The 18,487-nt window shown below is 38.3% G+C and overlaps 1 protein-coding gene and 1 long non-coding RNA gene across 4 annotated transcripts in view; both read right to left on the minus strand.

Moving 5' to 3' along the window:
• The window catches only part of LOC139143894 (uncharacterized), a 58,606-nt gene extending 42,564 nt beyond the window's left edge, over positions 1-16,042 (minus strand). The window contains exons 1-2 of one of the 3 annotated variants that reach the window (XR_011554686.1): positions 15,848-16,042; positions 5,343-5,473 (exon numbers count right to left, since the gene is read on the minus strand). This is a non-coding gene — a long non-coding RNA (uncharacterized lncRNA). Of the gene's footprint in view, positions 1-5,342; positions 5,474-7,609; positions 7,669-14,563; positions 14,715-15,847 lie in introns of those variants that run through there. The other 2 variants (XR_011554685.1, XR_011554687.1) reach the window with 2 other exon arrangements.
• LOC139143895 (TNF receptor-associated factor 2-like) overlaps positions 1-18,487 on the minus strand; it is a 125,424-nt gene that overhangs the window by 72,931 nt on the left and 34,006 nt on the right. The gene's annotated exons all lie outside the window — the stretch shown is intronic.

Raw genomic sequence — 18,487 nt, forward strand, 5'->3', positions numbered from 1 at the left:
CATAATCCAATAGTTTGAATGTGCAGTCATGGTCTCTCCATCTACACTTATTGACATAATTATCCACCTACACACGACAATCACTCCAACTATCCCATAGTTAGAATGTGCAGTCATGGTCCCTCATCTACACTTATTGACATAACTATCCACATACTGGCTACAATCATCCACTATCGAATATTTTGAATGTACAGTCACGGTCTCTCATCTAGTAGATCTACATTTATTGACAGGACTATCCACATGCACGTTACAATCTATCGAACTATCTAATATTTTGAATGTGCAGTCATGGTCTCTCATCTACACTTATTGACATAACTATCTACATGCACCCAACAATCACTCCATAATCCAATAGTTTGAATGTGCAGTCATGGTCTCTCCATCTACACTTATTGACATAATTATCCACCTACACACGACAATCACTCCAACTATCCCATAGTTAGAATGTGCAGTCATGGTCCCTCATCTACACTTATTGACATAACTATCCACATACACGACAATCAATCCACTATCGAATATTTTGAATGTACAGTCACGGTCTCTCATCTATAGACTTAATTGACATAACTATCACATACACGTTACCATCTATCCAACTATCTAATATTTTGAATGTACAGTCATGGTCCTCTATCTAAACTTATTGAAATAACTGTCTACATGCACACAACAATCACTCACCATCCCATATTTTGAATGTGCAGTCATGGTCTCCCAACTACACTTATGAGATATAACTATCTACATACACACTATAATTTATCCAACTATCTTATATTTTGAATGTACAGTCATGGTCCCTCATCTACACTTATTGACATAACTGTCTACATGCACCCAACAATCACTCCACTATCCCATATTTTGAATGAACAGTCATGGTCTCTCATCTACACTTATTAAATAACTATCTACATGCACACGACAATCACTCCACTATCCTATATTTTGAATTTACAGTCATGGTCTCTCACCTACACTTATTGACATAACTATCTACATACACACTACAATCTATCCAACTATCTAATATTTTGAAAGTACAGTCATGGTCTCTCATCTACACTTAATGACATAACTATCTACATGCACACTACAATCACTCAACCATCCCATACTTTGAATGTGCAGTCATGGTCTCTCAACTACACTTATGAGACATAGCTATCTACATACACACTATAATCTATCCAACTATCTAATATTTTGAATGTGCAGTCATGGTCCCTCATCTACACTTATTGACATAACTGTCTACATGCACACAACAATCACTCCACTATCCCATATTTTGAATGAACAGTCATGGTTTCTCATCTACACTAATTAAATAACTATCTACATGCACACGACAATCACTCCACTATCCCATATTCTGAATTTACAGTCATGGTCTCTCATCTACACTTATTGATACAACTATCTACATACACACTATAATCTATCCAACTATCTAATATTTTGAAAGTACAGTCATGGTCCCTTATCTAAACTTATTGACATAACTGTCTACATCACACAACAATCAGACTATACCATATTTTGAATGTACAGTCATTGTCTCTCATCTACACTTATTAAATAACTATCTACATGCACACTACAATCATTCCACTATCAGATATTTTGCATGTGCTGATATGCACTCATCTACACTTATGAAATAACTATCCACCTACATACTACAATCTTTCCACTATCCCATATTTTGAATGTACAGTCATGGTCTCTCATCTACAATTATTGAAAAAACTATATACATACACACATACGGTACATCACTCCAACAATCCCATATTTTGTATGTACAGTCATGGTCTCTCATCTACACTTATTGACACAACTATCTACACCTACACAACAATCACTCCACTATCCCATATTTTGAATGTACAGTAATGTCTCTCATCTACACTTATTGACATAACTATCTACATGCATACAACAATCACTCCATAATCCAATATTTTGAATGTGCAGTCATGGTCTCTCCATCTACACTTATTGACATAATTATCCACCTACACACGACAATCACTCCAACTACCCCATAGTTTGAATGTGCAGTCATGGTCCCTCATCTACACTTATTGACATAACTATCCACATACTGGCTACAATCTATCCAACTATCTAATATTTTGAATGTACAGTCACAGTCTCTCATCTAGTAGATCTACACTTATTGACATGACTATCCACATGCACGTTACAATCTATCCAATTATCTAATATTTTGAATGTACAGTCATGGTCTCTCATCTACAATTATTGACAAAACTATATACATACACACTACCGTACATCACTCCAACGTTCCCATATTTTGTATGTACAGTCATGGTCTCTCATCTACACTTATTGACACAACTATCTACATCTTCACAACAATCACTCCACTATCCCATATTTTGAATGTTCAGTAATGGTCTCTCAACTACACTTATTGACACAACTATCTTCATGCACTAAACAATCACTTCACTATCCCATATTTTTAAATGTACAGTATCTACACTTATTGACATAACTATCTACATGCACACAACAATCACTCCACTATCTAATATTTTGAATGTACAGTCATGGTCTCTCATCTACACTTATTGACACAACAATCATCCCACTATCCAATATTTTGAATGTGCAGTCATGGTCTCTCATCTACACTTATTGACATAACTATCTTTACGCACACAACAATCACTTCACTATCCCATTTTTAAATGTCAAGTAATGGTCTCTCAACTACACTTATTGACATAACTATCTACATGTACACAACAATCGCTCCATTATCCCATATTTTGAATGTACAGTCATGGTCTCTCATCTACACTTATTGACAATAACTATCCACATATACTCATGACAATCACCCCAACTATACCATAGTTTGAATGTGCAGTCATGGTCCCTCATCTACACTCATTGACATAACTATCCATATACACGCTACAATCTATCCAACTAACTATATTTGGAACATACAGTCATGGTCTCTCATCTACACTTATTGACATGACTATCCACATGCACGTTACAATCTATCCAACTATCTCATATTTTGAATGTACAGTCATGGTCCCTTATCTAAACTTATTGACATAACTGTCTACATGTACACAACAATCAATCTAACTATCCAATATTTAGAATGTACAGTCATGGTCTCTCATCTACACTTATTAAATAACTATCTATATGCACACTACAATCACTCCACTATCGGATATTTTGCATGTGCTGATATGGTCTCTCATCTACACTTATTGAAAGAACTATCCACATACACACTACAATCTCTCCACTATCCCATATTTTGAATGTACAGTCATGGTCTCTCATCTACACTTATTGACACAACTATCTACATGCACACAACAATCACTCCACTATCCCATATTTTGAATGTACAGTAATTGTCTCTCATCTAAACTTATTGAAATAACTATCTACATGCACACGACAATCTCTCCACTATCCCATATTTTGAATTTACAGTAATGGTCCCTAAACTACATTTATTGACAAAACTACAATCTCTCAAACTATCCAATAATTTGAATGTACAGTAATGGTCTCTCAACTACATTTATTGACATAACTATCTGCATGCACACAACAATCACTCCACTATCCCATTTTTAAATGTACAGTAATGGTCTCTCCATCTACACTTATGAGACATAACTATCAACCTGCACACAACAATCACTCCACTATCCCATATTTTGAATGTACAGTAATGGTCTCTCATCTACACTTATTGACATAACTATCTACATGCACACAACAATCACTCCACTATCCCATATTTTGAATGTACAGTCATGGTCTCTCATCTACACTTATTGACATACTATCCACATGACTATCCACATGCACACGACAATCACTCCACTATCCCATATTTTGAATATGCAGTCATGGTCTCTCATATATGCACTTATTGACACAACTATCTAAATGAACACTACAATCTCTCCAGCTGTCCTGTATTTTGAATTTGCAGTCATGGTTATAGGATATCAACTCAAGCCTTCACAAATCTGACCATCTGTAAAATGTTTATTGTGTGAGTAAAAATGTGTGTATCCACATAGAACAACACACCAGGCCTACACAAATGTAATTTCTAGATACATGTTTACTGTGTGAATCAAGATGTGTGTCCACATAGGACATCACACCTGGCCAACACAAAAGGAATGTGTACATGTTTACAGTGCGAGTCAAAATGTGTGACCACAAAGGACATCACACCAAGCCTACACACAAATGTAGTTATATCTATATGTTATAATGTTAGTAAAGGGGTGTCCACATAGGAAGTCACACCACGCCTACACAACATCAATTATGGTAACTGTGTAATCAAGATGTGTGTCTACATAGGAAATCACACCTAGCCTACAACATTAACTATTTTTACATGTTTATTAATTGTGTGAGTCAAGATGTGTGTCCACATAGGACATCACACCTGGCCTACACAGCATTATATTAAGTATCTATACATGTTTATTATGTGAGTAAAGATGTGTTTCAACATAGGACGTCACCTGGCCTACACAATATTATTTATTATCTGTACATGTATACTGTGTTATCAAGATGTGTATCCACATAGGACATCACACCTGGCCTACACAAATCTAATTTAATCTCTACATGTTTAATGTGAGGGTCAAGATGTGTGGCCACACAGGACATCACACTTAACCTTCACAACATTAATTATCTTTCATGTTTATTGTGTAATCAAGATGTGTGTCCACATTGGACATCACACCTGGCCTACACAATATTATTAATTATCTGAACATGTATACTGTGTAATCATGATGTGTATCCACATAGGACATCACACCTGGCCTACGCAAATCTAATTTAATCTCTACATGTTTAATGTGGGGGTCAAAATGTGTGTCCACATAGGACATCACACCAGGCCTACACAATCTCATTATCTCTATATGCTGTGTAAGTCAAGATGTGTGTGACCATACAGTACTGAACATCACACCAGGCCTACATACATATTCAATTAACCCTAAACCCTACATGGTGTTTTTATACACATAACTGTAGTTGTTTAATTATATGAGGAAACTCCAGTGAGATAGAAATATTATTTATGTGTCGCTGTAGTTGTCACTACTATTATTCACAACAATGACATAAAATTATACCTTTTAACAAACATGTGTTATTCCAAAAAATTTTGATCTAACTAAATCATGCGAGTTTTTTTAAGATATCACTTTACCTTCATTTCATTGTACTCATTAATTAACACAATCAAATTAAACATTTATACATACCTTAATTCTGAACGGAGTATCGGGATGACAAATTGTAATAACCGGATGATAACTACACTGGATTCAGACAAGGAGACATCATCCAATACAGTGTCTACACTGTCAACCTGCACAGGAAGGTTGCGAATAGCCTTCCCGAGAAAAAAGCAAAATCAGTGAGAAAGTACTGGCCTAAGTGGGTAGCTGAATTAGCGTGGTTGGAAAAACAGAAACTGAATAGACTACAACATACACAGAATTATTCAAATTCACAACACATGTAATTCTATCAGATGTGAGATTGTCCAAATGAAGTTTCTGGTGACTGTAATTATCCCCATCCATATCGGGGAGATATCTCAGGTAATATACAGCATTCATCACAACAATACTTCTCTATTAAACTTTGTACATTATTGGAGCCCTGGATGATATCATTCTATTCAGATTCTTCCAAAAAGGCTAGTGTGGTGCTTACATTTTGTCAGAGAATCCCAAGGAAACCACTTATAACTCACATTGTTTCTGTACCCAGAAAACTGCACATTGGTGAACGGTCAGACACAGTGCTATTTTTTGGCAAAAGAAATGCCTTTCAGCCATGAAACAGATTTACAGCCACAGTAGCTATAACTTTTGGTGATTTTCAGCATTTTTGTTCTGTATACCGGTATTTACTGAACTAGTTTATTGTTAAACGTATAAATCATGTAGAAATGTCCACTATATAGCTTATCAGCACAGCTCATATGTGTATAATGAACATTGTTTATTGATAAATAAATTTTAGTCCGGACTAAAATTAAAATGTAAACAGTAACAATGCATTCTACACACATACACTTTGAATTCACAAGCTGAACACTGTGTATTTGTATATCTTTTGTTTGCATTGAGGGTCCGCTTAATACACATTACAGTTAATAGGACCTGTGTCTTTAGTTTTTTTTCCTTTGGCATTTGGTCATTGAACTGTCACAAGGTCTTCAGTGTTTTTACCTGCAAGATTATATAATGGTTTAGACCTGTGACATGCTCAATGGAGCCATTTTTCCCATGATTCAATTTTACAGGACGTTTAAGAAGCCCAGCAAAAGCATTCGTTTTTTATGATTTTACGGAAACCCTATGATTCAAAGTTGGTGGAAATGACTGTATTGGGTAACAGCCTCCCCTAGAGGACATTTAAAAATACCGCCAATAAGACGGTGTCACTCCCATATGATCAGAGTTGTTGTATAATAACTGTGGCACTGGGTCACATAGCCCATGGTGAACTGCATTAAAAATCAGTCAATAGGATTCAGAGATGTTTGCTCAAAAATGGGAGAAAATGACCCAAAAATACAATCACACAAATTTACTTCAATTTGAAACAAAGCATATCTAAACAAGGAGTTTTGAGTATTTACATTTCTTGATGGATTTCACAGAAATATTCTTCAAAAATAAACTTCAAGTTAGAAGGAGCCACGTTGGCCCAGGAGGCACCCTCTTTGTCCAATGTAAACATCCCCCTATTTTCTGGCTCATGAATATTAATTAGGCCACACTTGTCGTGCAGCGGAAGCAAAAACGACTCCGATTGTTGTGAGTGTTTATAATTATTGAAGCCAGGTATGTATATTTACATTGATACTTCAAAGAGTTTGTTAACTACATGTACTTTCCCTTGACAAATCTGGCAATATTCGATTCGGCAGGTTGCCAAATGTCACTATTTCTCACTGCTATTGCCGGTTACCAGGCAAGCGCTAACTTCATAGCAACAACCACCTTCCCAAGAAAACCGTTTAAAATTGATAGTTTTATGCCATGATTCAAAATTTTAAAATCATACGATTGTTGTTTGATAATTTCTGATCCTTACAACTATAATTTCAATCACTATTGATAACTTTTGTTGAAATCAAGTCAGGCTGAAATTGCCGTTTTCGCCGTGCAGTCAATGAATATTGCTACCCCATTGACGGCTATGGCAGATTACACATCGATTTCACCAACTGTAGAAAAGATGGTTGTTTTTATAACGCGAGTGCCGAAATTCAAATTCTGAAACCAACAGTTGTTTTTAAATTCCCAAATGAACTCAAGGACACTAAAATTTCGCCATTAAATAGAGAAATAAAAAAACTTAACCTGAAAGAATTTTCATATCTTGATTACTGTGCTCGCGTCGAAATGGCCACGCGTATATGCGCTTACAGACCTGCATGCATACGCGTGTCGCCGTGTGTCCCTTGGGAAATATACTATGTTAATGGCAGCGATTATGGATAATGACATACCGGTATGTGCAGGGACTCTTTTTCCCGGCAAACACCTCGCATTTGATCGATGAACTGTGTGAAACATGCAATTATTTGAGTTTGAGTTCAGCCTGTCAGTGCGGCGTAGTATCCCTCTTTGCACCAACGGCAATATGAAAAACTTCAGCTCCATTAGTTATTACAGGTTGACGGTCACCTATATAAAGGTTTAAATATAACTGACGATTCAATTATATAGTAGCAACCTTGGTTATTTACAACATAGAGATGAAAGTTTAATACTTCATATCGCTTCATGAAACATAAAGCATGTTTTTTTTTTCCTTGTATGTATGTATGTATGTATGTATGTATGTATGTATGTATGTATGTATGTATGTATGTATGTATGTATACATGTATGTATGTATGTATGTATGTATGTATGTATGTATGTATGTATGTATGTATGTATGTTAGCTGTGCATGGCAGGGCTGTGTGTTACCAGCATTATACGACCTCCGACCACAGGCTATGGTGGGAGGCCACATAACGCCGGTAACACACAGCCCTGCCATGCAGAGCTACTATGTATGTACCAGGGGTATGTATGTATGTATGTATGTATGTATGTATGTATGTATGTAAGCTGTGCATGGCAGGGCTGTGTGTTACAGGCGTTATACGGCCTCCCACCACAGGCTGTGGTGGGAGGCCACATAATGCCGGTAACACACAGCCCTACCATGCACAACTAAATGTATGTATGTATGTATGTATGTGTGTATGTTAGCTGTGCATGGCAGGGCTGTGTGTTACCAGCGTTATACGGCCTCCCACCACAGGCTGTGGTGGGATGCGATGTATGTATGTATGTATGTATGTATGTATGTATGTATGTATGTATGTATGTATGTATGTATGTATGTATGTATGTATGTATGTATGTATGTATGTATGTATGTATGTATGTATATGTTTTGTATGTATGTATGTATGTATGTAGTATGTGTGTGTATGTGTGTATGTATGTATGTGTATGTATGTATGTATGTATGTATGTATGTATGTATGTATGTATGTATGTATGTATGTATGTATGTATGTATGTATGTTAGCTGTGCATGGCAGGGCTGTGTGTTACCGGCGTTATACCGGTACGGCCTCCCACCACAGGCTGTGGTGGGAGGCCACATAATGCCGGTAACACACAGCCCTGCTATGCAGAGCTAGTATGTATGTTATGTATGTATGTATGTATGTATGTATGTATGTATGTATGTATGTATGTATGTATGTTAGCTGTGCATGGCAGGGCTGTGTGTTACCGTCGTTATACGGCCTCCCACCACAGGCTGTGGTGGGAGGCCACATAACGCTGGTAACACAGTGAGCCCTGCCATGCAGAGCTAGTATGTATGTATGTATGTATGTATGTATGTATGTATGTATGTATGCTGTGCATGGCAGGGCTGTGTGTTACCGTCGTTATGTCTCATCCCACCACAGCCTCTGGTGGGAGGCCGTATAATGCGGTAACACACAGCCCTGCCATGCAGACATTAGTGGACGTTTCCATCTAAAAACAATGCATATTCAATGCACATTCACCACTTGAAATAGGGGTTTGAAGGGGTATGGAGCTCCTAATTAAAGTTATTTGCCATCTCGTAAGCTGTTTGCAATATGTGATTAGAGATAGCAATTAAGTGGGTGTACAGGGCAGACATCTTTGCCTTACACACTTCACTCATACAGATAATCGTTCGCCTTGAACTTCTTTGAACATTGTACCCTAATTTTCACAGAATAGGACCTATAAATATACTACACGCCATATTTTAGTTCAAATTAATAAAAGTAGGAACAAATTCCGATGTCCTGAAATGATAATACTGTTGTCAAGGTTTACACGAGACTGAGTTTGTGCCGCTTCGCTGTACAATACCTTGCAATGGCATAAAGTAGTACCAGCGAAGCTATTGGTATCTGAAGTTGTTGACTAAGCGTTATGTAATGTCTGATTATATCTGATATAACTACTGTAGATTGCATATTATCAGTGCAGAAAGAGCTCAAAAAAGTGCACTGTTTTTTAGATGCAAGCGTCCCGTCATGAGCTAATATGTATGTACCGGGGGTATGTATGTATGTATGTATGTATGTATGTATGTATGTATGTATGTATGTATGTATATATGTTAGCTGTGCATGGCAGGGCTGTGTTACCGGTGTTATACGGCCTCCCACCACAGGCTGTGGTCACGGGGAGGCCACATAACGCCGGTAACACACAGCCCTGCCATGCAGAGCTAGTATGTATGTATGTATGCATGTATGTATGTATGTATGTTTGCTGTGCATGGCAGGGCTGTGTGTTACCGTCGTTATACGGCCTCCCACCACAGGCTGTGGTGGGAGGCCACATAACGCCGGTAACACACAGCCCTGCCATGCAGAGCTAGTATGTATGTATGTATGTATGTATGTATGTATGTATGTTTGCTGTGCATGGCAGGGCTGTGTGTTACTTAGTCAGAAAACAGACAGGTTCAGGCAGGATCCCGAGGTAAGATAATTCTCTCTCTCTCTCTCTCGCTCTCTCCTCTCTCTCTCTCTCTCTCTCTCTCTCTCTCTCATGCACACACTGTATATATATATATATATATATATATATATATATATATATATATATATATATATATATATATATATATATATATATATATATATATCCCGAGGTAAGATAATTCTCTCTCTCTCCTCTCTCTCTCTCTCTCTCTCTCTCTCTCTCTCTCTCTTGCACACACTGTATATATATATATATATATATATATAATATATATATATATATATTATATATATATATATATATATATCCCGAGGTAAGATAATTCTCTCTCTCTCCTCTCTCTCTCTCTCTCTCTCTCTCTCTCATGCACACACTGTATATATATATATATATATATATATATATATATATATATATATATATAATATATATATATATATATATATAATATATATATATATATATATATATATATATATATATATATATATATAGTACAGTGCTTCATGCAAAAAGCAGAAGGTTACAAAGGAAGTTCAATATGGGGTTGGGTCTTATACAATGGAGGGAAGAGAAGCCAAGCATTTGCGCTTACTTGAATACAGTTGTAAATCAACACCCCAGAACAGATGGTCTCTCATATTCAGGCATGAATACGTACTACTGTATTGGCTACGCACACAAGACCCCTGTTCTGATAATTATAGGGGGGGGGGGGGGTCATATGGGATTGAAAGCCATAGAGAATGCCAAATATATTCCAGACAGATATTATGATGACCCGAGTTACTGTTTTTGTGGCAATGAGAAGCAGTGTTCCTCTGAATCTTGTGAAATTTGCAGCAGCAAATTTATGGGGGAAATTAAACGGTCTGCAGTGAGTGGGAAAATAAGTAAAATTCTGAAAAATACATTGAAGTGATGAGCTTTGGATGCAAAATTGTGCATGCCTTCACAGTGTAAATTTGAATGGATATAATAGGTATACAAAGATGTTGATAAGTTTTGCCTATATAAGTTAGAAGCTAATTGTTAAACATTTTGTAGGATTATTAGAAAATCATAAACAGCTGAGAATGAAATTTTTAAACAGTTAAGTGTAAGATTGAATTCAGTTTTTGTCTGAGAATGATCTTTGTGCTTTGATAAATATATAAAAGAATTTCAATTTTTTAGAATTACGTGAGATCATAATTAGTTTCACAATCACTGCTGAGCCTATATCCAAAGGTTTTTGAAGTAATGTAATTTTAATATTTTGGCCGCATTTTAATGGAATTGTAAAGTCTGAATTTGTAAAATTTAGTGTAAAAAAAATTTCTTCATGGGACTGCAAAAGTTCACTTCATTTGCTGAGTTGAACATTGCAGCAGAGCTTTCAAAGAGGTGATACTCGAATACATGTTTGACCAATGGTTAAGAAATAAATGCATGTAGTGTTTTTTATTGACAAGTTATCTTGTTAATATTTAGGATGCCTTTCATTCTGAAACCACCATTGTATGTAAGGAATATGGACTGTAATTTACTGTATGCCACAGTTAACTTTCAAGCAAAGTCATAAAGATCACAAACTTTGATGAATATCAATTTTTTTTTATTTCTGTATGATTGAACATGTGCAGAAACATCTGCTGATTTCATGCTTTGAAAAAAGGCCAAAAAATGTGAACTCTTCACAGCTATGAAATGATTTCAAAACTTGAACAAGAACGTCAAACCTCAGCAGTTCAAAATTTCTCCAGGACAATTCACCAATTCACCATTCAAACATGTTGAGGAACCCCATGTTTGTTCCAACAGCCATAGTGGAAGTTGATCGTCGCTGTTTCTGATGTCTTCCTATACCGCACGATCATGGGCTTGTCATCGGTACAGATAACTTCCATACACTGAACCTTTACTGACCTCAGTAACAGCTGCTGATTTTCGTAGCGGGCTCCACGGCCAAGGATAGTTGACTTTGTTCAACCAGGTAAATTTCAGAGTTACTGTACACGGTGTTTCAGACTCTTCAATGCGCATTGAATTGCGGGTTGAATACAGCCGAATGAGCTCAAACACTTCTGCTGGGATATTTCTGCTAAGGTTCCCTTCCATGGATTCCGCATTGAGCAAGAGGGTTTCAATTTCTGGGTCACTGCTGATCGCCAATGTCTCATTTCACACTCAAATATTGGGTACACCTCTATCTGGCGGAGCTTTACCTTGTCAGCTGTGATTTTATCATGTTTCTTGATTGCAGGGTCAACATTGGCATCTAGTTCATCGAAAAGGCCATGTACCGGTAGGTCACAATGGAAATCGCCCTTGCTTCTCATAAGCTCAAACTTTGCGTTGCGTAGCTTACGCTTGACGCTGTAGCGATGACTAACATGGGCGCCGCCATATTGATTTACAGTAACTACGGTAAATGACCTCAGTCATGACCCCAATATAGGTATACGCGCTCCACGAAGCATTGGACAAAACAGGGCGCTGCTGGGCCGCAGTGAACATACCGGTATACTTCATCTCTTGTATAAACACAGATGGCTGTGTGCTATCTATCAGCTGAGCTCTATAAACTGTCAATTTCAATGTCAATACCCCTTTCAACAACAGACTTTGTGAAACCAATATTTTAAAGCCATCAATTGGACCTCTTGTATTATAGCAATCATGGTGATGTTAACAAAGATTTTGCAAAAGACAATGCAGGGGTTTCACTAAGTTTTGAAACAGGGGGCCATATGAAAATTACAGGGGGCCAAGCCATACCAACCAGCAAACATGTGGATGTTTGGTACGTACCCCCACCCCTCACCCACCAATACACGGTTCCAAATTAGCTTTTTACAAACTGGACAAAACAGTTCATCAACCACAAACGGTAAGTTACAAGTTTTATTTCAAGCATTGCTTACAGAAATATGTCATTATGATCATCTACAAACAGGGTTCGAAATTTATTTTTTTGTTTGGTGGTCAAGTTTGACCACCAGATTCAAATTTTGGTGGTCAATTGCAAAATTCTGGTGGTCAAAAATAATTGTCATTGTCAGAGTGTAATTCTTGTGGAGGTCAGGGTCCATAGGGGTGAATAGTGGGCTGACATCTTGTTCTGGAACCATTCCACTATGCTGCTACTCGTGTTACGTTGGTCTATGTTGGATGCCCAGTAAAATCCACTAGAAAAATTTTCAGTATTTTCACAACTTGAAATGAGTGCATGAGTGACTGACTGACTGTAAGTTTTGACAGAATTACAAACTGAGTAATCAAGAAATGACAATTACTGCTGATAACATGACAATTATTGCATTTTTTGAACTTATGAAGTTTTGTCAGAGTTTTGTACAATGAGATGTTATGCAACATTTGCAGACTTAATCACAATAATCATAGCAGTAAACAGTAAAACAAAGAGAGACATTGTCTATCCAAAGGAACGCCTCACTTGGGTAGATTGGAGTGGGGTTGAAGGACTGACATTAAACCAAAGTGGAGGGACTATGATTGAACAGACAAGATGTGTACTACTAGATAACTGCTATATCTATCTCTGAGGATAATATATTGTTTCTGGATACTCCTAGCAATAAACTGTGAGAGGAATGTAAGACTTACAGCTTTGCAGCACTAGTGTGACCTCCGAAAACTTGGTGGTCAACATTGATGCAGTTTTCCTCTATGGTTCACCACTGAAATAGTCATTTCAAGTGATTGTTGGTAGAACAGAATGAAAATTTCTATGAATTTTGACTTTGACCCTAGTACACTAGCCCTCAGTCGCTCCGCATTTCTACTTTATTTACATTTTTCAAAGGATCAGGGACCAACATTAGACAGCCTGGATCTACTTTAAAATCATCAACGGCAGCTGTTGTAAAAAAGTGTTCGTTTTATGAAAGTGTTCGTTTTTGGAAACCACACTCAAAATGCATCGTCTTCAACACAAAAAGCATACAAGATATGAATTTAGAGATGTATTGGAAGCCATCGATACGGGGGTTTTTGAATGAATTATTGCGGCTTTTGGTGCAGGAAAGCAGTCTTCGAACTTTAGCGATAGGTGCAGGCTATAGCAGCCATGGCCGGTTTATTCCATTTCCGGACTTCCTGCATTGCCGTGTATGACGACTGTGCTACAGCCAACCGCTAAACGTCACAGTCTGCTGAAGTTTACACCTTCATTTATTCAGTTTGGATATTTATATGCCCACGGAGTTAAGGCAAGTCAAACATAAAGAAAATCATTAAAATCCGAGAGCGAACGTCGACCACCAATGCCAAGGTGTTGTTTACATTTTACAACCCGAGGCTAGTGGATCGCTGTAGGGGCGAATGCTGATGCATTCAGAAGAAACATTTCCTGATAAATATTCATAAAACGCCGCATAAGTATCAATATGATCTGAGAAATTGCCATAAACTGTACCTTTCGTCATCAACCCGTCTGTATTTCTCCATTTCGACCCAATGAATCACTTCACTCACATCTCATGGCCAACGCAATGTTGCGTTATGGCACAAGCTCAATGACCTCTAACCTCCAACCAGCTGTGTACGTTGTATTGACGTTTTCCGTGCACAGGCGCTCCTTAGCTGGGTCGTCTGCTAAGTAGATCGATTTTCGGATCGATCTATTGATCCCGTAGTCGATATGCCCGCCACTGCAACCTAATTAGGTTAACCTATTTAGGTTGCAGTGGCGGGCATATCGACTACGGGATCAATAGATCGATCCGAAAATCGATCTACTTGGCAGACGACCCAGCTAAGGAGCGCCTGTGATTCCGTGCGGTACTATCGGTACCTACATCTTCAAGCTTAGCGAGGCATTGCGCGATCGACAAATGCGAACGAATGAACACAAAATTTTCGTTGAAAACACCCAAAAGTGTTGAAAAACAAGTAATTCAGCATTAAGGATACAGATCATTGTAAACTTTTGGCAACATGCTGTTTGTTACTAGCTATTCATTTCTGTAGGAAGCACAACAATTACACGATTTTTCAGGTAATAACAGGCGGCCGTATGACCGGTGGCCGGCTTTTAACGAAACCCCTGTAAATACTGTTCAACTTTAGTTTCAAATCTGTTGAGTTGTACAGTGTATTGCATAGAAATAAATGTGATTTAGTCCAACATGGTAATTGCTTAAGTCAGAGTATACATCGACCACATACAAATCGGCATTTGTCTGCAAATTTAGACAAAACACTCAGACTGTACTGGCAATATGACAATGTTGAAAACTGGGCTTGGTGTCTATCGAAACCGACGACATTAACACTGCAAGCAAGCATATAAAATGCTTGCAACTCCTGCATCAAGTTGAGACATAGCCGCAGAATGAACCGAAGCAAAGTTGTCTGCATTTTGATGCAAAGTGCCAATGTCGCGCGCATTGTCCTATATTTAGAAGCTAGTTCTGTCACAGAACTGTGCTCAAATGATGACCATGCAACATCGAGCAGTTCCTCGTATATAGACATACACATCGGGTATCAAACTTTGCTATAACGGACAAAAATGAGATAAACTCAGTTATTTTTCTGACAAAATTGTTCACCGAAATTGTACCCCTACTAAACTTGATCGCGCTGGTCAGGAGTCATCGATCGCTGGTTGAGAGCTGGTGGCACATATTTAATTAAAAAAGCAAAATCGGCGAAATTTACAACATTAGTTCAAGTTAAATATGATGGTTGTACTAACCTGTAACGAAAGAAGCTCTTTGGACCTACGACGTGTCCAACAAGCACACCACACAGCGCAGGAGAGGCAGATCCCAGACGTGTCGAACTGTACGCTTGCAAGCAGTATAGCAATATGGCGGACGTGTTGACATCACCGTTGTCGAATGGTGGCGCTCGTTCAGGCAAACTACGGGTGCGTAGATCCTGGCGAGGCACGCACCTCACACACAAATTTCACACTCATTTTCCCCGGTGCGTAGAAAAATGAGGCCAGTCGATAAAAACGTTAGTAAGCACTATTTAGGCAGTTCTTAGGCCATTGGAAGGCTAACATTATAAAGCCAGGGCTTTTGGCTTTATTACGCAAGTCTGGTCTCGATAAGTACGTGAATTCCTTACTACATGGTCTCGATAGTACTAGTACACAAACGCACACACACACACACGGACACGCACATAACACGTGCACACATACAATTGATACACACACATACATACATACATACATACATACATACATACATACATACATACATACATACATACATACATACATACATACACACAAACATACATATACATGTCTGTATATGTAGACATATATATATACGAGTTAACGTACACACGGTATCTGTGAGAATACACGAGCACATATACATTCATTACAGGACATATAGAAGACATTGGTGGAAGCACAGTCCCTCCTGGAGGGACCGTGGTGGAAGGTCTGCTCATGATACATACCAACAAAGGACGCACAAAGTTATACACAAACACATTCCCACAATTACTGCACACTGTCAACGTTGACGACGATACGTATCACGGAGATACATAGTACATGCAGATTTCTCAAACACACGAGTGAGTTCAGCTTCGCGACACACATGTGAGCTTCGCTACACAAGTGAGCTGACACACATACAATTCAAAGATACAGATATCACTGAGACTGAATGCGCATGCGTTGAAACAGCGACGCATACAAGTGAAGTTTCTCAAACACACAAGTGACTTCAGACACACAGGTGACGGGGGGTCCCACTCATATTCTAGGAAAACTGCAAAACACACAAGTGACTTCAGACACACAGGTGACGGGGGGTCCCACTCATATTCTAGGAAAATGCTCTGCATAACATACAAGTGAATTCAGACACACAAGTGACAGGGGTCCCACTCATATCGTAGGAAAATGCTTAGCTATTTATGTTACCGAAATTGAAGTGTAATAAAGGGAAAGTGGCTTCACACATCACTCATCTCGTCTTGTATGTGCTTTGGTGTGTTTAGTGTCTGAAATGTTTTGGCTGTTAGTGTGAAAATTAACAAACGAATCGTTAATTTTAAAATAAGCCATGGCGAGACGTGGGCGTAGTCAGATGTGTCTTTGACAACCTTGACTCTTTTTTTATCCCCACGTTTCGAAACCAGAGCGGTCTCTTCCTCAGTCGCCTAAGATATATGTATATCTTTTTTGTTTTATGTCACGTCGATATTGTTGATCTCCTGTTCTTCTAGCAATGAAGCCAGAATATTTATGTTTGGATCGTCATGTGTTCGTTCGTTCATTGACTTGTTCCTAATACAAAAATGCCGTGGACTTTGGCCTGTATCAGTATATCGCTAATGTTTGGATTTCTTTTGTATGCGATGATCGGTTGTTGTGGAAATATTTCATTCAGGCTTAGTGTTTCGTCCTTGTCTATGTGTTCCCAGTTTTCGCACATTGCTGCTTTTTATAGCTTGTGTTCTTATATATATTGTTGCTATAATTTTCGTTGTGAAGACTAGTGTTTTCTTGTTTCTTCGTTTGTTCGCTTGTGCGGTCTATATCTTTTTTGTTTTATGTCACGTCGATATTGTTGATCTCCTGTTCTTCTAGCAATGAAGCCAGAATATTTATGTTTGGATCGTCATGTTCCTAATACAAAAATGCCGTGGACTTTGGCCTGTATCAGTGCATCGCGTATGTTTGGATTTCTTCTGTATGCGATTATCCATTGTTGTGGGAATAGTTTCCATTGGTTTTGTCCTTTCTATGTGTTTACACTTTTTGCACATTGCTGTTTTTATAGCTTGTGTTCTCATATACGGGCTTTGTTGGGAACACTGGTGTGTTTCTTCGTTTGTTAGCTGGTGTTCTAGTTGCGTAATTAGTGTAGCCAGTTGAGTAATGGGGTGTAGCCTGAGTACTGGGTGGAGTGCACGAGTGCGTGGAATGTCCACGGCCTTGAAGTAATGTTTGACTTCGCGTAAGTGCGATAGCGAGTCCGCAAGATTAATGTTCATGTTGACGTATCTTGCTGTGATATAGATTTTCGAAAGGGCCGAAAGCCAGAACAGTTCGCGGAGCCAGGACGTGGCTATAGTATTGCGGGACGTGCCGGAGTTTATCATATACATCGTCGTAGTATTGTCCGTATATACTACAATGTAGAGTTGGTCCACTGGCCTGCAAGCAAACAGTATACGATTGTGTAGAGTTCTTGCAAATTGATATGTGCGTCTGCAATCGCAGGGTCACGGTGGTCCGTTGACCTTCGCATACAAAACCTGTCGTTCGCGTACATGCCTGGTCCCACAGGCGTACGGAATGTTTCGTAGATCGTCGTCGGATGGGAAGTGACTGACACTGTGAGGCCGAAGGCCGAACCTC

This window comes from Ptychodera flava, chromosome 11 (assembly GCF_041260155.1).
Source record: "Ptychodera flava strain L36383 chromosome 11, AS_Pfla_20210202, whole genome shotgun sequence".
Classification (NCBI taxonomy): domain Eukaryota; kingdom Metazoa; phylum Hemichordata; class Enteropneusta; family Ptychoderidae; genus Ptychodera; species Ptychodera flava.